Source organism: Hyperolius riggenbachi, chromosome 4 (assembly GCF_040937935.1).
Source record: "Hyperolius riggenbachi isolate aHypRig1 chromosome 4, aHypRig1.pri, whole genome shotgun sequence".
NCBI classification, from domain to species: domain Eukaryota; kingdom Metazoa; phylum Chordata; class Amphibia; order Anura; family Hyperoliidae; genus Hyperolius; species Hyperolius riggenbachi.
In genome coordinates, this window is record NC_090649.1 from 240,892,768 (window position 1) to 240,915,477 (window position 22,710).

A 22,710-nucleotide genomic window follows, 5' to 3' on the forward strand; every position below is an offset into this window, starting at 1 on the left:
CAGGGCAGGTAGCAAACCAGGAGAGTCAGAGACGAGCCAAGGGTCAAAGCCGGGTAGATCAGATCAGGAGTAGTCAAGAAACAGGCCGGGTCGGTAACGAATCAATCAGGAAAACAAACAGAGCTTCAGGCTTTTTCACACACTAGCTGACAGAGGAATCAGCGTAGAGTGCTGTGAGTCCTTGCCTTTTATAGTGAAGGAGGGCTGGCCTTCCAATTAAATTCCGCGCCACGCATGCGTACTAACGGCCGCCAAGACCAGCGCATGCGTACTGCCATCCTGACGCATGCGTACTTGTTTGCCCACAGTCGCGGCTTGTACTTCCGCCCTTCCGGCCACCGGCAACCACCATGATGACGCGTCAGTACGCGTTCCTCCACACAAGCCACCCGGAAGTGCTGGCCTCCGATGGAACACGGAACATCGTGCACCCTGCATTGGCGGGGCCCCTCCGGACTGCGGATCTCCGGGGAATGCTGAGGCCATCAAACCACCGACTTGTGGTAAGATTTCCGTGTGATCCTGACACTGGGAAGGTGGCAGCCCCAGGACCGCGTAATGCTGAAAGGCATCGAGCAGTGGGCGGAGATTAGCAGGGATCGTGCACGCACATCAGCGCGCATCGCCCCTTGAGTGACAGAGCGGAGCTTCATCAACAGTCTGCCAACGGCAGTCGCCGCTAACGGACTGAAAAAAAAGAAAAGAAACAGCCATTTATTTTCTTTGTACAGCGCTGCAGTCTAATGCAGCGGTGTACTGGGGACACCCCTGTCACTCGGCTGTCCCCTGGAGAGGCTCCAATCACAATCGCCTCTCATAAGCTGATGCCTGTGAGAGAGGGTCACCCTGATTCTGTTGTTCTGATGATTTTAAATAACAAAAAAATTAAACAGCAAAAAAAAAACAACGAACTGGCAGTAGCGATCAGAGCCCACCAACAGAAAGCTCTGTTGGTTGGCAGAAAATGGAGGGGGGGGGGGGGGGGGGAGATTGGTTTGTGTGCTAAGTTGTTCGGCTCTGCAGTGAGCTATTAAAGCTGCAGAGCACGGAATTGTAAAACATGGGTAATTTTTATTCATGGCTATAGCTAGTTTGCCAGTGCTTGTTTATGATTCCTGAACACATGCATGCATGCTTACACACACAATCTACTAGTCTTAAATAAGTCTTGGATACAAATAATAAATCTGCTAGTATTGTTTCAGTAGCTGCTTTCCTATGTTGTAAAACAGAAAAAGTATTGTGTACACTTATGATTTATAGAAGAAAAAAGTTCAATGACAAACACAGTTATTGTTGAGTCAGTAGCCTTCAGTACTACTAAATGGGATTGGACTTTGAACTGATGAGCAGATTTGTATTCTTTCCACTATTGCATTGGAGATTTACAGAGAGGAATGTGCAGAATTTCGGGCTGAGCCACACTCCCCACTCAGCCCTGTTTTTCTGTCACTGGTGATATTTTGTTTGCAATTTGTTTTCAGTCTGTCTCCTCCCACACAAGGCATGTCAGGCACATTGTCACATCTTGAAGTCTCATTGTGCTGGCCTCAATCTAGTAATCAAAGAATGCACAATTATAGTAAATCTTTTTTTTCCCACTTGGATGTTTCAGTGCTTGAAAAAGAAGTATTAAAGAGACACTGAAGCGAAAAAAAATATATGATATAATGAATTGGTTGTGTACTATGACTAATTACTAGAAGATTAGCAACAAAGAAAATATTCTCCTATTTTTATTTTCAGGTATATAGTGTGTTTTCTAACATTGCATCATTCTCTAATATGTGCAGATTACACAACACTCAGCATTCAAAATGATTCTTTCAGAGCAGTCTGTGCACTAATGACCTCTCCTCTGGCAGATAACAAGAAAACTGTTCACTTACAGTTGAGTTAATAAAAGTCAGAAGAAAGCCCTCTCCACGACTTTGAAAGTCGTAGAGATTAATGGCTTTTTTGCATAGAGATAACAACTGGAGTTTCTTAACTCTTCCTGTACTGGAAACAATTACACTGATGTATCTGATTTTAATGTTTTATTTCTTAGCTGTGCTACACATACAAATCATAATATCATCTTTTTTTTTGCTTCAGTGACTCTTTAAGTAGCTTTGATTGGGGGCATTCACTGTTTAGTCTAAAGCGTTTTAATATTGTTTTATACTACCGAACATGTTAACCTCATTTCTGTAAGAAAAACAATTTGTACTGTACTCTGCTGTCTTAACTGCTGAAGATGGCAGTCCCAACAATTAGACAGGTTATTATAATAGTTCCATAAGTTAAGCTTTTTTTTTTTTTTTTACACCTTGCATTTCTGCACCTTTCCTTGCAAACCCCTATGGCGCTGTTCTAAAATCTTCCCATTCTCCTACCCGATGGTCATTCCTGCAGTATGTTTATTGACTCAACCATTAAGTTGGCCATACATTATACAATTTTGCTTTCGATTTATAATATACAATCAGAATTACAATCCACCAACCAAAAAAAAACAACAACTTTGTTGTTCATTGTCTACATAATTATGATCATAATTACTTAAATCCCCTTAAAGAGAATCTGTATTGTTAAAATCGCACAAAAGTAAACATACCAGTGCGTTAGGGGACATCTCCTATTACCCTCTGTCACAATTTCGCCGCTCCTCGCCGCATTAAAAGTGGTTAAAAACAGTTTTAAAAAGTTTGTTTATAAACAAACAAAATGGCCACCAAAACAGGAAGTAGGTTGATGTACAGTATGTCCACACCTAGAAAATACATTCATACACAAGCAGGCTGTATACACCCTTCCTTTTGAATCTCAAGAGATCATTTGTGTGTTTCTTTCCCCCTGCAGCTATCTTCCACTGAAGTGTCAGGCTGTTTCTTCCTTCAGAGTGGAGACAGCTCTGCCTGTATGTAATTCCTCAGTATATGAAAGCCCAGCCAGCTCAGAGGAGGATGTATCCAGCTTGTAAAAGATAAGAGAGAAGAGAAAAGCTGCCCTAATCTAAATAATGCACAGGCAGTGTGCCTGTGAGAGGGGCCTGGAGGGGGAGATGCATCACAGAACCACAACACTGAAGAACTTGGCAGCCTTCCAGACACAGGCTGACAAGTCTGACAAGAGAGAGATAAGTTGATTTATTACAGAGATGGTGATAGTAGAACGTGCTGCAGTAAGCCAGAACACATTAGAATAGCTTTTGGAACTTGTAGGATGATAAAAAACAGGATGCAATTTTTGTTACGGAGTCTCTTTAAATGTTTGCCCAATTAGACATTTTTGTCTAATCAAATGTCTAACAAATATGGCCGGCTATAGAGTCCCACATAATGACACAATGTAGTTCTGCATAACAGAGAAGAATGAAAGGTGTGTGCTTCTAACCAGTCTTCACCTGACTTGTATACTGGCTGCCTCAAGTCTATTGACTGCTATTTTAATTAGACGAGAGTAACTTTAAACTAAAGCGTTTGCATACTGCATTCGCCTACCAGAATATGCAGGATCTAAGGCTATCTCCCTGCCAATGGCTACCTCCCTGCCTGACAATGTAGTTCTGTGTGCCTAAAGGACTTGAGGCACAGGAACAGCTTCTTCCCCTCAGTTGTCAAATCTCTAAACTTGATGAACTCTCTTCACATCTACACCCCCCCCCCCCCTTTCTTGATCATTCTTCCTTCACAAGCTTGATTTGAGATAACTTGATTTGTAGTGATCCTGTGTTAAAATTGTTTATGTTGAAATTGCTATATTTGTATTGTGTGTTCTACCCTATACTTAGCTCTGTACATGCCAAGCCTGGAATAAAAGATTGGGATTCATGATCAAGGGGGGTTGGTTTCATATTACTGAAAACTTTGTGTATGTAACTTTCAGGTTTCTGGGAGCCTGTGTAGTAGTCTCTACTATCCTGCTGGATCTCTTACCTTGGTAGGATGCCCTTGGGGATTTGGTTCATCCTGCAATTAGTTTAATGAATGTATATACTTAAAGAGACTCTAAATTCTCCTGAAAACAATCTTTTTATTTAAAAATGTGCTTAACATCTTTGCCCTAACTAAACCGCTGCATTACCGCCGCTGAAATCTAAATCCCCCCAAACTCGCCCTCCCTCTCCCCTGCAAAATCCACAACTTTCTTGGTTGTGGATTTTGCTGCTGTTGGAGGCAGAGCTATGAGCCGCAGCTCTGCCTCCATGCCCCGTCTATCAGTGGCGGATCTCTGCCTCTCCCCCGCCCCTCTCAGTGAAGGAAGACTGAGAGGGGCGAGGGAGAAGCGCCGATCCGGGCTGACAGACACGCTGAGAGGCAGAGCTGCGGCTCATAACTCTGCCTCTCATGGAAGCACTGCCCAGATTGCCCCCTAGCGAGTTAGGGGGGATTTAGTTAGTGTACAGCGGCGGGAATGCGGCGGTTTAGTTAGGGCAAAGATGTTAAGCACATTTTTTAAATAAAAAGCTCGTTTTCAGGAGATTTCAGAGTCTCTTTAAAAAAAGAAATAAAAAATAAAATCGGGATTGAATATTAAAATGTTATTGTGCATGGTTTTTAATTTTTGGTCCACTTTAAACCAAACTGCAAATAGTCACACAGGAGAAACACACCACCGTTGCCTTGCCACGAAAGGAAAAAAGTGTAGTCTACATTGCACCCACAGAAAATAGATGCCACTCAGTCAGGCTTTGTTGAGTTAAACAATCCCTTCAAGTAAACTTCACAAATCCCTAGGATTAATGTCACATGTTATTTCAAACTGCATATCTTGTTTCTGAGCACAAAATCGCCCAACTCCATAACCTCTTCATCATGCTCTTAAGGCCTCTTTCACATATGAGGCTGAACTGCATACTTGCTGGGCAGTTCAGCCTCCCATCTGCTGGCAACCAACCACATTCAGGGCCTGTACACACTGCTGCGCTTGCGCTGCGTTTTTTAAAATCGCAAGGTCTTTCGAAAAATAATGAAAATCGTGATGACTTGTACACACTGGTGCGATGCGTTTTTAGAAAAACGCAATCGCAGTGCCTGCTGCGCTTTTTTAAGCGCAGCGCTTGAAAAGCGCATTAAAAACGCCTGCGTTTTTCAGAAGTCAGTATCCCAGAAGACTCTGCAATTTCCTGATTCCTGTTGAAATGTAAACTAGAAAAAAACAAATGTGAAGTATGAAGAGGAGGCACACCTTCCAATGAGTAGATGTGATGTGCCAAAGCCGTCCGGATACCAACCGGATATAACTGAAGCAAACGATAGGCTGGCACCAGAATGTATTTCAGCTCTTTTATTAAGATTTCATCAAAACAGCCTGTCACAAGAATGCGATGTTTCGAAGGACATTTCTTTATCAAGCATATGACAGGCTAAGAGAATATACATGATACAAACTTTATATACCCCCACCTAAAAAACAAAGGATTCTTTAGCCAATCAGCAATTACAAGAAAAACGCAAACGCATCAAAAACGCAGGCAAAAGCTTACGATGCGTTTTTAAAACTACTTGCGATTTTGCTTGCGTTTTTCAGTGTGTACAGGCCCTCATGCTGCAATTAGATGTCGCCGAATGGCAGTGTTTGTAGCCCCACACATGTCAGCATTTGACATATAGCTAACTGGCAGCTTGAATCCACATGTCACCTTAACCTCCTTGGCGGTTCAATTTTTTTGCCAAGGAGGCTGCAATACACTTTTTTTGTAAATTTTTTTTTTTTTGTTTCATGTAGCTAACCGAGTGGTAGCTACATGAAACACCACTAGAGGGCGCATGTGTCCCTCTAGTCCGATCGCCGCCAGCAACAACAGCAAACAGGAGATTGCGTATAGAACGCAATCTCCTGTTTGGCTTCTCCTGTTGCCATGGCGACGATCGGAATGACGTCATGGACGTCAGCCGACGTCCTGACGTCAGGCGCACCCGATCCAGCCCTTTCCGCTGCCCGGGGGTGATTTGTCCGGGCAGCGCAGGGCTCTGGCGGGGGGGCCCTCTTCCGCCGCTACGAGCGGCCGATCGCCGCACGGCGGCGCCGATCAAGCTGTACGCGTGGCTAGCAAACTGCTAGCTGCACGTACAGCACTTTTCAGAACAAAAATCGCCCCACCAGGGGCTGAGATATCCTCCGAGGTGGCTTACCCCGTGTCCAGTACGGGGTTACCGCTAAGGAGGTTAATGTGACTGTCAGTTTGATCAGATGTAACTTCAGTGTCCATGGTGCTGCCTATCGGTCAGTGCAAGTAAGGACAATAAGTAACATTTCCTGCATTGTGTAACCGTTTACCCATGCTAGAAAGCAAAGGCAATGTGTGCTTGCAGTTAGTTTTGGAAATGAATAGGTGGCCACAAATTGAAAACATTTAAATTTGTATTATCATTAAATTGGAAAGAACACTTGTGCAGTACTGATACATGTTTTAATTTTATGATAGGTGACTATGGCCTGACTATCCATTACTCTGCCACTAGGCAGTAACATGCCACACCATTTTAGTAGAAATATGCAGGGGCTGGTGTTCTTTATATGTTCTTCTCAGATGTAGCCTTATTGTCCCTGAAAGACCAGTCCACTTTAAGATAGCACATGTATAGTGTACATGTAGCTGGTCACCTTTATTTCCTGGTTCAGAAAGGTAACTGTTACCTTTTGATTATTTGAAAGTAAGGTTAATGTGATCATTAAGACTGGGGTAAAGGTTAGTGTGAGGCACTGTGAGCAAGTTAGATTTTTGCTACCAGTATTTGGCTGTCACTAATTTTAAAAGTTAAAAACCGGCTTTAAAGTGAAAAATAATCTAGGGCAGGGGTCCCCAAACTTTTTTTTAATCAAGGGCCTAGGTCAACATACTTCAGACTGCTGGGGGGCTGGAGTATACATACAATGATGTAGAAAAACATAACATTGAACCTAGGTATTGTAGACAGTGCCTATTAACATGGGCAGTCCTTATGTCTCCCATTTGACTAGAGCAGATGTTATGCCCCCAACACAGCATGTACTGATAGTATCCCCCCCCCCCAACACAGCATGTGCACGTAGTATGCCTGCAACAAAGCATGTGCAGCTACTATGCCACCAACACAGTGCAGATATTGTGACCTTAACATAGTAAGTCACATGTGAGCCATAATGTCACCCAATGGCCTACAAAAGCCTACAGCACAATCTCACCCATACACACACGATCACTGTTGCAACGTATACAGCACAACCCTCCATTTCACCTTTACAAAGAAACCATAACATTTCTGCACAGTACTGACCAAAATATGTGATTGTTTGTCACAAGTCATCCCCTCCACTCATTAATCCAGAAGCCAGCAAATGACTGCTTTCTGGCTTCAATCTGGAAGGGTGGTGCCAGAACTGCTATTCTAAATGCGGGCCACCAATATTTAAAGATGCAGCGGACCGCATCTATAAGTAATACATTTGGGGGGGGGGGGGGCTTGCGCATTCGGCCTGCGGGCCTTAGTTTGAGGACCACTGATCTAGGAGTTTAACATAACAGTGCATGTTTGAGGCCTCTAAGGAGTTACAAGGTTGTTAACGTTGACTCTAAAGCTACTAGATTTAAAGAGTAACTGTTAGGCATTAAATAAAAAATTAATTTTCTAGTGCAGGCTGTTACAATAGTCAAGAGGTTTCTAACCAGGCAAATCCAAACTTTAAAATCAATCTTACTGTGCTCCTTCTCTCCCCATGCCCCCAGGCTCTAAGATGGTACGCAGACTAACACAGACGCAAAAGAGAAGTGACATGCTATGCTGTATCAGCCTGATTGGCTGAAGCCTCTGTCATTCACCTCTCTGCGCTGTGATTGGCCGCTTGCTCTCCCCTTCACTCTCTTTTTCAGCTGTGTTAGTGCGCAGGGAGGGGGGCCAGAGGCTGTCTCCTGTCACTGTCCTTGGCCCCCCTCCTCCAGAGGCATGTGGGTTCCCGCCTGCAGAAGTCTCCCTCTTCCCTGTGCTGAATCTTGGGGAAGAATAAAGGAGCTACACACAGACTCCATGAATAATGGTTCCAGGCGCTGCAGTTCCCTTCTATACTCTCTGCACTGCCTCCGGTGGTAGTGCAGAGAACAGATGGGAACGCCAGCACTTGGATACATTATTAGGTTAGTCTGTGCCTGCTGCCTTTATTCTCCCTGCTGTGCTCTGAATCAGTGCGGGGAGGGGAGGGGGGGGTTCTTTAACCTGGAGGGCACAAGATGGCCCCTGCCAGGAAAATATAAATTGAAAATTAAAGAAACCAAAACGTGGACAGTGCATTACATCTGATATGTAAGTAGAGCAAGCATTTATCTACTTACATATGTATTTTGTGCGGGAGGCATATGATGGCTAACAGTTGTTCTTTAAATCGCTTACATTTAAAATGACATCTGAACAAGAAAAAACAGCTCACTTAGTGAGAGGAAGCCTCAGCTGTATAGGGCTGCTGGTATGTCCATGTCCATCTAATACAAAAAGCCCTGCATAGTTTGTTAGCCAACATGTGTTGGACTAAGCTTGGGTATTATTCCTAACTCATAATATTCATCTTCAACAAGTGCTTATTTAGGAGATAGCTCCTCCCTTATTCTGGATATACCTCTGGTAAAATAAACTCATGAAACTTACCAGTAATTCCCCAAAATCTCCTGCAGTTACAAAAAGATTTTTGGAGTTTGTTAGTGTTAGGCATGGCTGGGGGTCAGTATTAGGGTAAAGTACGCTAATGTTTCTTAGGTAAGTACCAGGACCCTCTTTTGGCACATTATATAAACTCCCCAAATCATACAATTCTCAGATACTACATCATCACTATTCAGGGAACACACTGCTGTGCAAATGTAGTACCCTCCACATTTTAGCAGTTAGCTAACCCTATTAACCACCCCCTACCAGTTTTTTGCTTTTTCACTGTTTACCTTTGTGCGGTCGGCTGTCCATTGTCCATGTTTTGCATCCCCTAAAAAAAAGTGTGTCTGTGTGTGCAGTATGGTCCCACAATATGACCCTTAAGGCCCATACACAGGTCGGATTTTTCCGAACGACGGGTCGTTTGAACGTCCCGTCGTTCAGTCGTCCACATGCTAAATCGGGCGTGTGTACAGACTGTCGTTCGGGTGATAAGACTGGTTTTGGGCGATCCGCCGGGCGGATCGCTCAAGACCAGTCTTATCACCCGAACGACAGTCTGTACACACGCCCGATTTAGCGTGCGGACGACTGAACGACGGGACGTTCAAACGACCCGTCCGGAAAAACCCAACCTGTGTATGGGCCTTTATGGAGACCTGATTTCACGTACCTGGATAAAGGTATGGGTTTGTTGCTTAAAACTTGTACTTAGTTCTGTATATTTTTATTTGATTTACTTTCTGCAAAAGAGGCAGACAGTTAAGGAAATCAATAAGTTATTAAATTTCTGTTGCTGAATTTGTTGAAATTGGGAAGTAAGGCACACAGCTGAGTTATTGTTAATACATTTGTTTCTTAAAAACTCCCTTTTACTATTAATCACAACTGACAAAATAACTCATTATTACCCTAGAAATGGAGAAACCAGAAATTATTGTCTATTAACAAGACAGAAAAATCGTTTTGGAGCGTAATGATCATGGATGTAGAAACACATAGCATCATGTTTTTGTTTCCATTGCGGTTGGCAATTGTCGATTTCAGTGTATAGCCTTTTACAAACAAAACACAGTGATTAATTGTTTGCTTATATAATTCCCCTTTTTCCTCTTCTTTTTGTCCATGTTACTATTGCTCAGAACATGAACTATTCCTTTGTTATACATTGTTATACATATGATCACATTATTTTATCACCACTTTAACGAACCTGATCAATTTTTGTTCAGTGCAGTCATTTATCATCATTAGAGCAACGATATAAATAGCTGCATGCTGAAAGGGCTTATGTGGGAAATCTCGTGGTTTGTGTGAGAATTTAGCAGGTGTGGGAATGAGATTCAAGGCTTAAGTACTGTAGTGCGAATGAGCCTAAACTGATGCCCCTGATGGGATTAAAAAGCTGTTGGTTAAGATGGCCTACATCACTCGATGTATGGCCAGATCGACCAAAAGGCCGCCTACACACTGCAAATCTGAGTTACAATTCTGATTTGTGATTTGGATTTTCACTGGATGCTATCACCACAAGAAGAAAAATGCAGAAACAAACACTGCATGCAGGACTTTTTTTAATCACATCAAAAATTGGATCGGAATCCGTATCAAAATCCAAAATAGAATTGCATGTAGTGCAAAAGAGCACTTAGACAGATCCCTCTTTGATTCAATCTTATCATAGAGGGATCTATTGCCTGCCCAAATACTGCACATCGATTTCCAATGGATTTCAGCATTAAATCTATTGGAAATCTTCCTAGGGCTGCTCCCTGGCAGGCCGCCTCCCCCAAGTGTGTGTGTGTGTGTCAGTGTCTGTGCTCAGTCTAACAGGGTCTCCTCTCCGCTGGCAACCTGGCCTCTTCTGGTGTTTGGCATCATCGCAAGCCCCTGCATTGGCCTCAATTCACTAAGCTTTATCAAACTTTTTATCAAACGTTTGATAATTTACCTCATGGGTAAAATCTAATTTTGAATTCACTAAGGTGTTATAGATGTATTGAATGTTTTATCGATAAAACATTCTATAAACATATAACACCTTAGTGAGCTAAAAATTAGATTTTACCCATGAGGTAAATTATCAAAAGTTTGATAAAGTGTTTGATAAAGCTTAGTGAATTGAGGCCAATGCGTGACACACCGCATGTAGGGACGTCACAACATGCGCCAGTGTCACGTAGAATGTAATGACATCACAAAATGCACAAGTGTCATGCAGAATGTAGTGATGTCACGCAGAATGTAGTGACGTCACAACATGCGCCAGTGTCACGCAGAACATGCACTTGAAATGACACCAGAACAGGCCAGGAGGCACACTGGCAGGGGTCCATCGGCTGTCGCGATATCAAACAACATTACCGCCATGCAGTAGATTAAGCCCTTCCAACTGACATTTTCCTATATTCCTTATCAATCCATTCAACCTGTTTTGATGGAAATTGATTAAAAGATCGATCGGGTGGCCATGTTGCAGCACAGATTCTCTTACAATTCAATAAAATTATGGAACTGGAAGGCTGATCGGCCCGCAATATCAAGTGATGTATGGACACCCTTACTTTTCCTGTTAAAGTGATCCATAAGTCTATCCAAAAAAATTAGATTTACTCACCTGGGGCTTCCCTCAGCCCCCTGCAGCCGATCGGTGCCCTCGCAGCCCCGCTCTGATGCTCCTGCCCCCGCCGGCGAACACTTCCGGTTTGGCCGTCACTGGCCGACAGGCATGGGAACGCAATAGCAGCATAGGGGGCGATATTATGGCTGGGAACGTGAAGAATCACTCGCGTTCCCATGCCTGTCGGCCGGTGACGGCCAAACCGGAAGTGTTCGCCGGCGGATGCAGGAGCATCGGAGCGGGGCTGCGATGGCACCGATCGGCTGCAGGGGGCTCAGGGAAGCCCCAGGCGAGTAAATATAATTTTTTTTTTTTTTTGATAGACTTAAGGATCACTTTAACCAAACTTAGTTCATGGCAGGTCTCCAGTACCCTTGAATGAAATTTCCAATAACCTAGATAAGTATCAAACAGAGGTGTAATATACGGTAGTTTTAGTGGATCTCGACTCTGCAATATGATATACTAGCTGATGGCCCGGGGTTGCCCGGGTATGTATTTGGCTGGTGTTGGCTCCGCCTATTTTTTTTCTAACCTGACACCCAATTACTCAATGACCTAGTTTGTGAGCTTTGCGGTTCTTGGCATCAATAATTTGCATTGAAATGAAACAAATTTGATTGGCTGTGGCTCCACCTCCTTTTCTGAATGTGAACCCCAGTCACCCAATGACCCACTGTACCAGGTTTGAGGCTTGTGCCATTAACATTGCAAGATTAGCAGCAATTAAATATTCCCCTTGAAAATCAAAAGGTGAATTTTAATTAGCTTTTGTAGTCTCCACCCACTCTGAATATTAATCCCAGTGACCAACTATGCAAAGTTTGAGAACCCTACCATAAACCGTGTGAGAAAGGCTGCAGTTTACATCTTCCCAGTGAAATTTGTATTTGTCTCCGCCCACCTTTTGGTTATGGGGATACAAAGTATCCTATATGTTATTCCAGGTAATGTACTATGTGTGTGCCAATTTTCATTCAAATCTGTTCAGCCATTGTTGCATGATTAACAAACATCCATTTTTACATTTATTATGTTAGGGAGATGTCTTGACACAGCTGAATATGCTAAGCAACATGAAAATGGGAGATGTACCCTGGAGCAACATGCATAGAAAAAACACCCAATAAAAACTCAGCTATACTTGTAAAATTGGGGCGTGGGACATGCCCGATTAAAATAGTGTGTGCCGGGGCAACCCAAACTGCAATTTGCAGGTAAAAATAGCTGGTTCGGTGCCTGCTATTTATAGCTGCAATTTGCAGTGCTGGTGGCCCTGGTGCTTGCTCTTTTTATAGGCGAGTCCTGCTCCCAAATTTTATAGTTCTAGCTGAGTTTTTAATGGCCACCTTTTGTCGGTGCAAAATGTAACTGTGCAGATCGCGTTTAAATTTACGTGACACCCTCTCCCCTCCAGTACATCTGTAAGGCTAGTTTTCAAGGAGCACATGGTGTTGTTTCAAGCCATTCTTATTTACACCTATTTCTGTAAGAAACCAGTTAACTTCCTTTAGTTCTAGGAGTAAAAACCTCATACACACACTAGATGGTTCTTAGCTGAGGACTGTGCCTAAAATCTAATGTGTACAGTGGTTCTGATGTATTGCCTAGAGATTTCAAAGGCTGGATCCCCTTGACGGAGCACAGACCAAGAGAGTAGTTCTCCTTCTCATCCTGCTTTTTTACTGCACAGTTCAGTTGTCCTGCAGCGATCAAACTATGCCTCACTCTTTGCTAAACAAGTTCACATGCAACCAACTGGTGCTTATTCATGTAGGTATTTGGTGCATGATTCAGAACTGCCTCATGTAAAGCAGGGCAAACAATTCTTGTCTGTTTAGATTGGGTTTAATTGATAGGATGCTGTCAAAAGTACCATATTACAATCTCCTCCAGTCACCCACAAATATTTCATGTGCACACATTGAAGAAGCGGATATTGCCAGGTGCGCTCCATCTTCTCTCCATTCCATACCTGAAAGATAGGTGGAGTGTTTAGCTCTTTTCATCCAAAATACCCTTGGCCTTATTCTACAAATGAAGATCCACCTGTAGTATACATTTCCTTAAAGTGTGATTGTCAGTCACAACAAAATAGGAGAGGAAATGACATCAGGATTGGCTTCAGACAGAGGCAGTAAAAATAGAAAATGTCTGGAACAGTTTTCTCTTAATTTACTATATAATATTCACTGAAATCTAAATGTGTATGGTACAATACATATACAGTATTATATAAGTAGAACAAGTATTTATCTACTTATATATGTGTTTTTTCCCCTGGTATAGTATGGCTGCCCCTGCTGCTTTAATAGCTTGGTCTTTGTAATTTTTTTTGCAGGTAGGATGGGGGTGAAACATACAAAACTAGCACCAAGCGTACTGGTAGCTCATAATGTAGAATGTACGATTGAATAATATTCTAAGCTAGTTAAAGTGGATCCGAGATGAACTTTTACTCATTGCATAATTGTGGTCCTTTCCTATTGTTTACAGGGCATTCCTCAAGCCAAATACTTTTTTGTTTTTGTTTTAATACTCTAAACAAACTAAACAAGCACCGCCCACAGCTTTTCAGAGAGCCTTGGCATTTTCAGACATTAGCAAGGGCTCATGGGAGCTCAGTCTGGGCAGGAGGAAGGGGAGGTATTACTAGCCAGAGATTTTAGAGGAGGAGGGGGGGGATTGTTTTTTTTCACAGGCTGAGTGCTGAAGATGCAAATAAGCTTGCCTGTGTGTAATGTTTACAAATAACATGGCTGCTGTCATTGTATCACAGGAAGAAATAATCATATTCTATTGAAGCTGTTTGCAGGTAGATTTGCTGTGTAAACTATCTAAACTTTAGATAAGATATATAGACAAGTTACGTGTTATAGTTAATTTTTCATCTCGGGTTCCGCGCTAAGCAACAACACAGGACTGACTAATACCATGAACCAATTAAGGCAGTGTTTTTTTTTCTCCTTTAACCCTGTGTGAGTTACCATAGACCTACCCCGTAATAACAGTTTATATTTTTAATGTGGTGATGTGTTAATCACCTGTTTATTCAAGGTGTATCCCTTGCGTCTCACAATATAATTAAATTGTTTTGGCTGTTACTAAGTGAAGCGGTTTTATAACAAATAAAAAAATGTATTGTTATGTAATGTTTCCATGCAAATACATTTAGTCTAAAACCCAGTGCAGTAAATTTATCAAAATGGATGTAACAATAGATGCAAAGCTGTAGCAGTTGCCTTGTGCATGTAAATCAAATAACAATTTCATTCAACTGCTACAACATATTGGGTGCTGTGGTCAGCTGCTTTGCTTTTGCTGCAGTTTGCTATGCACCTGTATTGAAAAACTATCCCAGTGTTTTCTTGTGATGTGTACACCCGATGCAATTTTCCATCAGACAGGAAGTTGTATCGTGTGTACATGTCCAAACTGCAATCAATAACGGTATCGGTTTCCTGATGATAACTTCCCAGAATCAATCCTGTTATTGGAAATTATTGGTGCAATCCTGTCAATCAGGATTGCACCGCATGTACCCAGCATTAGTCCTAGGCCACAGAAATTAGCAGCAGTTCATTGTGGGTTAGTGCACTGCAGTACAATGCAACCTATCCCTTATTTTGGATAGCTGATGTGCTACCATTAAATGACGAATGGCACATTGCTGCACCCAGGTGACCACCAAGTGTTGTGACTAAGACCCAATGCATTGCTGGGACATGTCAGCGCAGTGTAGCTGTGTGAACCAAGCATTAGCCTAATGAAAGAAAGAAATTGCTGAAATTGTCTCATTGATTCTGTCACAACTTTGTCCATCATACTGAATGGTGACTGAGAATTGGACAGTATTGTCAGTCAGCACATTAGCATGGCCCATGTGGAGGCTACACAATTCATGTTTAAAAGGTATGGGTAAGTACTTTGTACATCTGCAGCCTATATCGCACAGAAGGGGGGGGGGGGGGGATGTATCAGAAGGCAAGACACTGTAAGATTGGCATTGGTTTAACAGGAAATAATTCCTGATTGGGGCTGCAGATGTACAAAGTACTTACCCATGCCTTTTAAACACAAATATAACCTCCTAAATGGATCTGTTAAACATGGCAGAAATTGGATCAAGTAGAGGAAATTTTAGTTTGAGTTTGCTTTAAGCAGCGTCATAAATCATACTGCATACTGTGAAGCTACAAATACACCTTGACATGTAATGTCATTCTGTGTGGGTGTGACCGCTTATGTTATTGTCGGTAATAATAATTCCTGGCTTTACAGTGCCATTACAGGGAGGATTCACAACTATATGGGCTACAGGCCTCTTACTTTGCTTTTCTCTGTGCTTATGATACCAAAATGCTGTTCTAAAGTATGAAGGTGCATTTTCATTAATTTCACTTCAAACACTGTTTAATAAAAGTGCCAGGGAAGATCACATGCACATATGCAATAAACACTGTGCCAGGTGAGCTAGTACACATTAACAACTTCTGCATGAGTGGATGTTGGGAGCTGCTCAAAAGGGGATAAAAGGATAAATCTGAACAAAAGTCATGAAACAAAACAACTAAAACTCCTCTCCAGGCATGAATGTGTGAAACAAAACATCCGCTTCTAAAAGTCCAGTCTTAAAATTCTGATCATGTTACCAGAAGCAGGTGAATTACAGACATTTGAGGGTCATTATCACTGCATGTCCCTGGGATTTCCATAGACTCCTAGGCTTTAATATGAAATATGGTAGTCTAAGAAACAGGAAATGAAAGACAGCAATTTAAAAAAAAAAAAGTCTGTGATTTAGGCTGGTTTCACAGTGGGTCGTTAAAGTCCCACGTTACAGCAGCCAGTAACGCAGCCCAACTCACAGCACTGTAAAATCAATTGTGGTGTTCACAGTGCCCATGTTGCGTTATATAGTAACGCAGCACGTTTAAACAAAGTGCTGCATGCTGTACGATATACTGGGCTAAGCCACGTTAGACTGTTTGCACATGCTCAGTAATGTTGGAGGAGGAGGTCTCCCCTCCTCTGCGGCCAGCCACATGGCTTATTAATATTCACTGCACTGCAGAGACTCGTGGTAGGACTGTAGTGTTGTCCGGATCATGAACGAATCGTTCATTTGATCCAGATCTTTTTTTCGAATCATCCGGATCATCACAATGAAAGATTCGGTTCACAGTGGATGTCTGGCTGGAAGAAACAGGAACGTACAGAATGTACAGTGCAGGGAAAGTCATGTCCTGCTAGCGATTTTCATCCAGTCTGCTTCCCTAGTAAAATGATTCAAATGATTTGGTTCAAAGATCCGGATCTTTTCAATGATCCGATTCAAATGATCCGAATCCTTAAAAAGATCCAGACTTCCTATCACTAACCTGGAGCGGCTGCTATGAGAGCTGCATAACGCAGCTCAATCTGACGTCCACCTTCAACACCACCATGCGTTGCGTTAGGGGCACGTTATGCGACCATAACGTCCCCTAAAACGCAACGTCTTGGTGTGTAAGTAGCCTTAACCCTTACCTACTCTTTACATTTTTGTTTCTGCTTTGCTGTATACTTTTACTCTTTACTTTTACTGAGAGATTTCCCATCTTTGTGTCTGGGCAAGAAGTGACAGAAAATTCTTAAAGATGAGTTCATAGAAAAGCAATAAAAGTCCCAAAGTGGTTCTGATAGCCTTCCTAAATTTCCAGTACTGAAATAAAGTTTTTATGGAATTCAATTTTAAGGGAGTTGCTAGTAGCAGGCACAGTCCGAATCTCTGTAAGGAGATTGCAGGCTGTAGCAATGACAGGCTGTGGTACAGAAAATGACTCCTGGCTGGATCATTAAAAAAAAATTCATACAACATCAACAGATTAAGGAGTTTATAGGCTGATAAAAAAACATTTGCTTGTCTTTCCACAATCATCTACAAAGCCTGTATGTAATGACAATGTGCTGTAGCATCTGGGCACAGGTGAAGTACTGTGGTTGTGATCTAGGAAATGTCTTTGTGAGACATCTGCTAGGAGTACAGAGAGGTTGGAGGAGGAAGAAAATGTCTGCTCCCGAGTCCTTCCTCCGGTCCTGTGCAGGGCTGGCTGATGATGGCTGCAATCTAGATTATGAGGCTAGCTTTAGCCACAACTTTAACATGCAGTGTACACTGCATACAAAAATTAAATATCTCGATGATTTGATAAATGTCTAATCCGTCATGCTGCAAAATGTAGAGAACTCAGGGTCGGACTGGGCCACAGTAGTACAGTTTTTTTTCCCTCGGTGGGCCCCGCCTCCAGGTCTCTGGTGGGCCCCCCCCTCCTTGTCTGACAGAGCTCCAATTGCTGCCTGCAGCACAAAAATTCTCTTCTCAGTGCTGTAATCACTCATGCTGAGAGCAGTGGCGTAGCTAAGGAGCTGTAGGCCTCGATGCAAATTTTACAATGGGGCCCCCCAAGCACTCTATACATAACAATTGATATGACGCACCAAAACCTGCCAATGGCAACTACAGTGTCAGAGGTGCAAGAAGGGGATGGGAAATAGCTTGTTAATGATTACCACTGTTCAAAGTATCTATAAAAGTGATTATTATGAGCACAGGACCAATAGAGAGGTAATACTGTAGATGAGGGAGGGCCCTTCGGGCCACTTTGGCCCAAGGACACCGATGCGGTCGCAACCTCTGCGGTCGCAACCTCATCAAAGTAGGACATTACTTTATATTGAAGGAGGGGACTCTATGCAAAGTTTTGCTGGGCAGCAGTGTCTCTGAATTACAATGCTGCTAAGATCATGTACATTTGGTGCATGGTCACGCCCTTTTTTCACTGCAATCATGGGATGTGTGGGCCCCAGGTTGAAATTTCTTTGGTGGGCCCCCAGTGTCCCAGTCCGACCCTGAGAGAACTTGTGTATGTTAAGTTGAACAGACAGCTCTCCATCAGCTTATGGACACAGCAGAATCCTGTGGAAGTGTACTAGCTATTCTGGAGGTAATTGACATTCTCTTAAACACGTTACCTGTTTACACAGGAGACAATCATATATTCCTTTCTATAGTGTTTCTCATTGGCCTGTCTAGTGATAAAATGCAGTAGAGCAATCCAATCTGGTGCAGCTTGTCTGTCATCGTCTCTTTACTTGCCTGAGCTGTAATTGAAGTGAGGCATGCAAGAGAACAATACAATGGAATAAAGTGGAGATACCTGTATAGTCGCACAGGAAATGCTGTACTTCTTACTGCTGGCAAAACAGAAGTATTTTATTTTTCTATGTATATCTTATTGTTCTGCTTCGGGGTTATTACATTACACTGACCTGGGGATGGTGGAAGCTTGCTTCCCACCCACTGAACACATTGGTAGGATGGGAGATTTATCATGCAGTGATTGGCAAGGATGTCAAGCTGCTATTTGTGTAACAATTTGCAATAGTTTTTCTGTCCATATGCCTACAATCCTGCTGCAATTTGCTTACAGCATTTTGGACCAACAGAAGGACACTTCTAATACTTGATTTATACTAATTTCTAATGGGCTAGTCCAAAGTATGTTGAATATACGGTTTACACTACAGTAAACTGCCATGAAAACAGAAATGTTTACACTTTAAGCCTAATTTGGTTAACCTTTTTAATATTAGCCTTCAATATTGTATGTGTGTGTTTTTTTTTTTTTCTGCGGTTATTCCCTATAAGAGAGATTTTCCTACACTTCCTATCCTGAGACTTCCATGGAGCTTTATGGCTTTCATATGAAAACTGGTAGTCCTAACACACTGGAAGGGAGGAGATTATAGCTCTTCCATGTTGCTATAGCCTCACCATTAGCGGTCTTTTCCTACTTCCTGTCTCATTCTCGCTGATCCTGAAGAAGTTCTTAGCTTTTTTTTTTTTTTTTTTTTTGTAGATCAAATGATCCTTTCTGGGTCATGTCTTTACAGTGATTTGGCTCAGATTTGTAGGGCACAACCTTTATCCCTTCTTAAAGCGTAAAGGCATAAAATAAATCAATTATTTAATTTTATCTGCTAAACAAGTAATAAGGATGCTAGCCAGGCAATCCAAAATATAAAAATCAATTGTTGTGTTGTTGTTAAAAGATCATTCCCCAGTTTACCTGGCTCTTATTTGGTAAATCTGCCACACAAAGGAAGTTGCAGGGCATGGTGGGTTGTCTTTTTTTGCTTCTTTACTATCCCCTCAGACTTGACTAATGCAGCCTGATTAGCTGATTAGCTGAAGCCTCTTTTCCTCCAGTTTCCCCTCCCACAAACCTCTGTTCCTCTCTGATTGGCCAATATTTCTCATGCTGAGAAGCTACAGAGTCACACAGTGACAATGCACTTTCTATTGCAGAGCTGGGCGGGAGTGTCTGAAGACTGTCTGTGTTTGCATTTGCCGCCCTCCTCCCAGAGTAAGGGAGGAAATGACATGAGGATTGGCTTCAGGCACAGGGATTCCAAAATGGAAATTGCCTGAAACCGGTTTCTCTTTATTTACTATAAAAAATAAAAAACTTGCTGAAATCCAAACCATGCAATGCATATGTTATGTACTTAGAACACACACACGCACGCACGCACACACACACACACACACACACACGATTAGAGAATTTGCCTTTTTTTTTTTTATGCCTAGCCTAGGATCAGTGACTCAGAAGATACTGCGGAGAGGTTGAGGATGTGCATAGCATCCATTTACTAAAATTCTGTCAAACAGTTATAAAGGTGGTGACCTCCATATCTCTTTTTTATTAAAGTTTTCCTGTAGGCACATTGTGCATGTTGCGCTGTGATAATATTGCCTTGTAGTGGAAAAGCCGCATTGTGTGGTAGTGTTGTGGTGTGTCCATACAGTGAGGCATACAGTATGTATGTTACCTTGTAAGGCCTCTTTCACAATGCGACGTTAAAGTCGCGCGTTAGAAAATTTTATAACGCAGACTAACGCACAGCAATATAAAGTCTGTGCAACATTCACAGTGCACACGTTGCATAGTGTGTAACGTGTAGCAATATTTAGAAGGTGCTGCATGCTGTGTGTTTAGCAATACATTTGCTGCGTTGTGTGTGTTGCACATGCTCAGTAAGGTTTTTTTTTTTTTTTTTTTTTTAGTGTAACGCATGCGCCGTTTTCGTTCCATCACTGTGCGACGAAAAAGGCGCACCAAACGCAGGGCTAAAGAATGTACTGTAACGTCAAAGTTATAGTCTTTCAATGCGTTGCATTAGGGGCACATTATGCAACCTTAACGTTGCATCAAACGCACCGTCCCACTGTGAAAGAGGCCTAGATGCACTGCAAGCTGTGCGTTACTCAGATGAAATGCGATGCACCCAGTCAATGTGCTAATCCCATAGCATTGCATCACGTTGTGATGAGATAATATTGTCCATTGTGATGTGATGGACATAGAGTAAAAGGAGACTTAGTGTGCAATGCTATTCAAAATGCTGATCCTATATAAATATTAAATGCAAATATCCCTATTTAAAATGCATTTAGTAATTCTTCTTGTATACTAAATGTAACTTTTAATATTTTTTCGTGATTACAGCTTTAAACGTAGTCTTAACAAATAAATACTTGACTTTTATTTTTTTACATTGCTGTGTTGCAGTTTTCACTTTTGTACTCTTTAACCATATTCTAAATGTACAACAGTACAAATGATGTAGGAGATTACTGCTGTAAAATGGATTAAGAGGGGCTAAGAGGCACATTAAGTCATTTACAAAGAGCTAATGTTTCTGTTTCACAGTTCTTATTCTAGCTGTTTTGTACCAGTGCGACAGGCCATGTAGTATGGAATGCCAAGGTTATGGGTTCCGTCACCTTGTGAGTAGAGTTCATTTATTTTTGAAAAGAAATAGTTTTACTGGATCTTTACCAAATCATTACATGGATTGCTGTAGCAGAAATCAGAGTTCCTCCATCTACAGTGGGTTGAAAAAGTATTCGGCCCCCTTGAAGTTTTCCACATTTTATCATATTACTGCCACAAACATGAATCAATTTTATTGGAATTCCACATGAAAGACCAATACAAAGTGGTGTACACATGAGAAGTGGAACGAAAATCATACACGATTCCAAACATTTTTTACAAATAAATAACTGCAAAGTGGTGTGTGCATAATTATTCGGCCCTCTTTGATCTGAGTGCAGTCAGTTGCCTACAGACATTGCCTGATGAGTGCTAATGACTAAATAGAGTGCGCCTGTGTGTAATCTAATGTCAGTACAAATACAGCTGCTCTGTGAGGGCCTCAGAGGTTGTCTAAGAGAATATTGGGAGCAACAACACCGTGAAGTCCAAAGAACTCACAAGACAGGTCAGGGATCAAGTTATTGAGAAATGTAAAGCAGGCGTAGGCTACAAAAAGATTTCCAAAGCCTTGAACATCCCACGGAGCACTGTTCAAGCGATCATTCAGAAATGGAAGGAGTATGGCACAACTGTACCCCTACCAAGACAAGGCCATCCACCTAAACTCACAGGCCGAACAAGGAGAGCGCTGATCAGAAATGCAGTCAAGAGGCCCATGGTGACTCTGGACGAGCTGCAGAAATCTACAGCTCAGGTGGGAGACTCTTTCCATAGGACAACTATTAGTCATGCACTGTACACAGTTGGCCTTTATGGAAGAGTGGCAAGAAGAAAGGCATTAACAGAAAGCATAAGAAGTCCCGTTTGCAGTTTGCCACAAGCCATGTGGGGGACACAGCAACCATGTGGAAGAAGGTGCTCCGGTCAGATGAGACCAAAATGGAACTTTTTGGCCAAAATGCAAAACGCTATGTGTGGCAGAAAACTAACACTGCACATCACTCTGAACACACCATCCCCTCTGTCAAATATGTTGGTGGCAGCATCATGCTCGGGGGGTGCATCTCTTCAGCAGGGACAGGAAAGCTGGTCAGAGTTCATGGGAAGATGGATGGAGCCAAATACAGGGCAATCTTGGAAGAAAACCGCTTGGAGACTGCAAAAGACTTGAGACTGGGGCAGAGGTTCACCATCCAGCAGGACAATGACCCTAAACATAAAGCCAGGGCAACAATGGAATGGTTTAAAATAAAACATATCTATGTGTTAGAATGGCCCAGTCAAAGTCCAGATCTAAATCCAATCGAGAATCTGTGGCAAGATCTGAAAACTGCTGTTCACAAACGCTGTCCATCTAATCTGACTGAGCTGGAGCTGTTTTGCAAAGAAGAATGGGCAAGGATTTCAGTCTCTAGATGTGCAAAGCTGGTAGAGACATACCCTAAAAGACTGGCAGCTGTAGTGGCAGCAAAAGGTGGTTCTACAAAGTATTGACTCAGGGGGCCGAATAATTACACACACCCCACTTTGCAGTTATTTGTAAAAAAAAATGTTTGGAATGATGTGTGATTTTTTTTTTTCGATTCACTTCTCACATGTACACCACTTTGTATTGGTCTTTCATGTGGAATTCCAATACAATCGATGCATGTTTGTGGCA

At 42.2% G+C, this 22,710-nt stretch overlaps 1 protein-coding gene and 1 long non-coding RNA gene across 2 annotated transcripts in view; one reads left to right on the forward strand and one right to left on the reverse strand.

Moving 5' to 3' along the window:
- Nucleotides 1-22,710, forward strand: part of MYO6 (myosin VI) — a 393,572-nt gene that overhangs the window by 37,062 nt on the left and 333,800 nt on the right.
- Nucleotides 13,102-22,710, reverse strand: part of LOC137571826 (uncharacterized) — a 67,666-nt gene continuing 58,057 nt past the window's right edge. Inside the window, exon 3 of the long non-coding RNA XR_011031445.1 lies at nucleotides 13,102-13,198. This is a non-coding gene — a long non-coding RNA (uncharacterized lncRNA). The remainder of the gene's footprint in view (nucleotides 13,199-22,710) is intronic.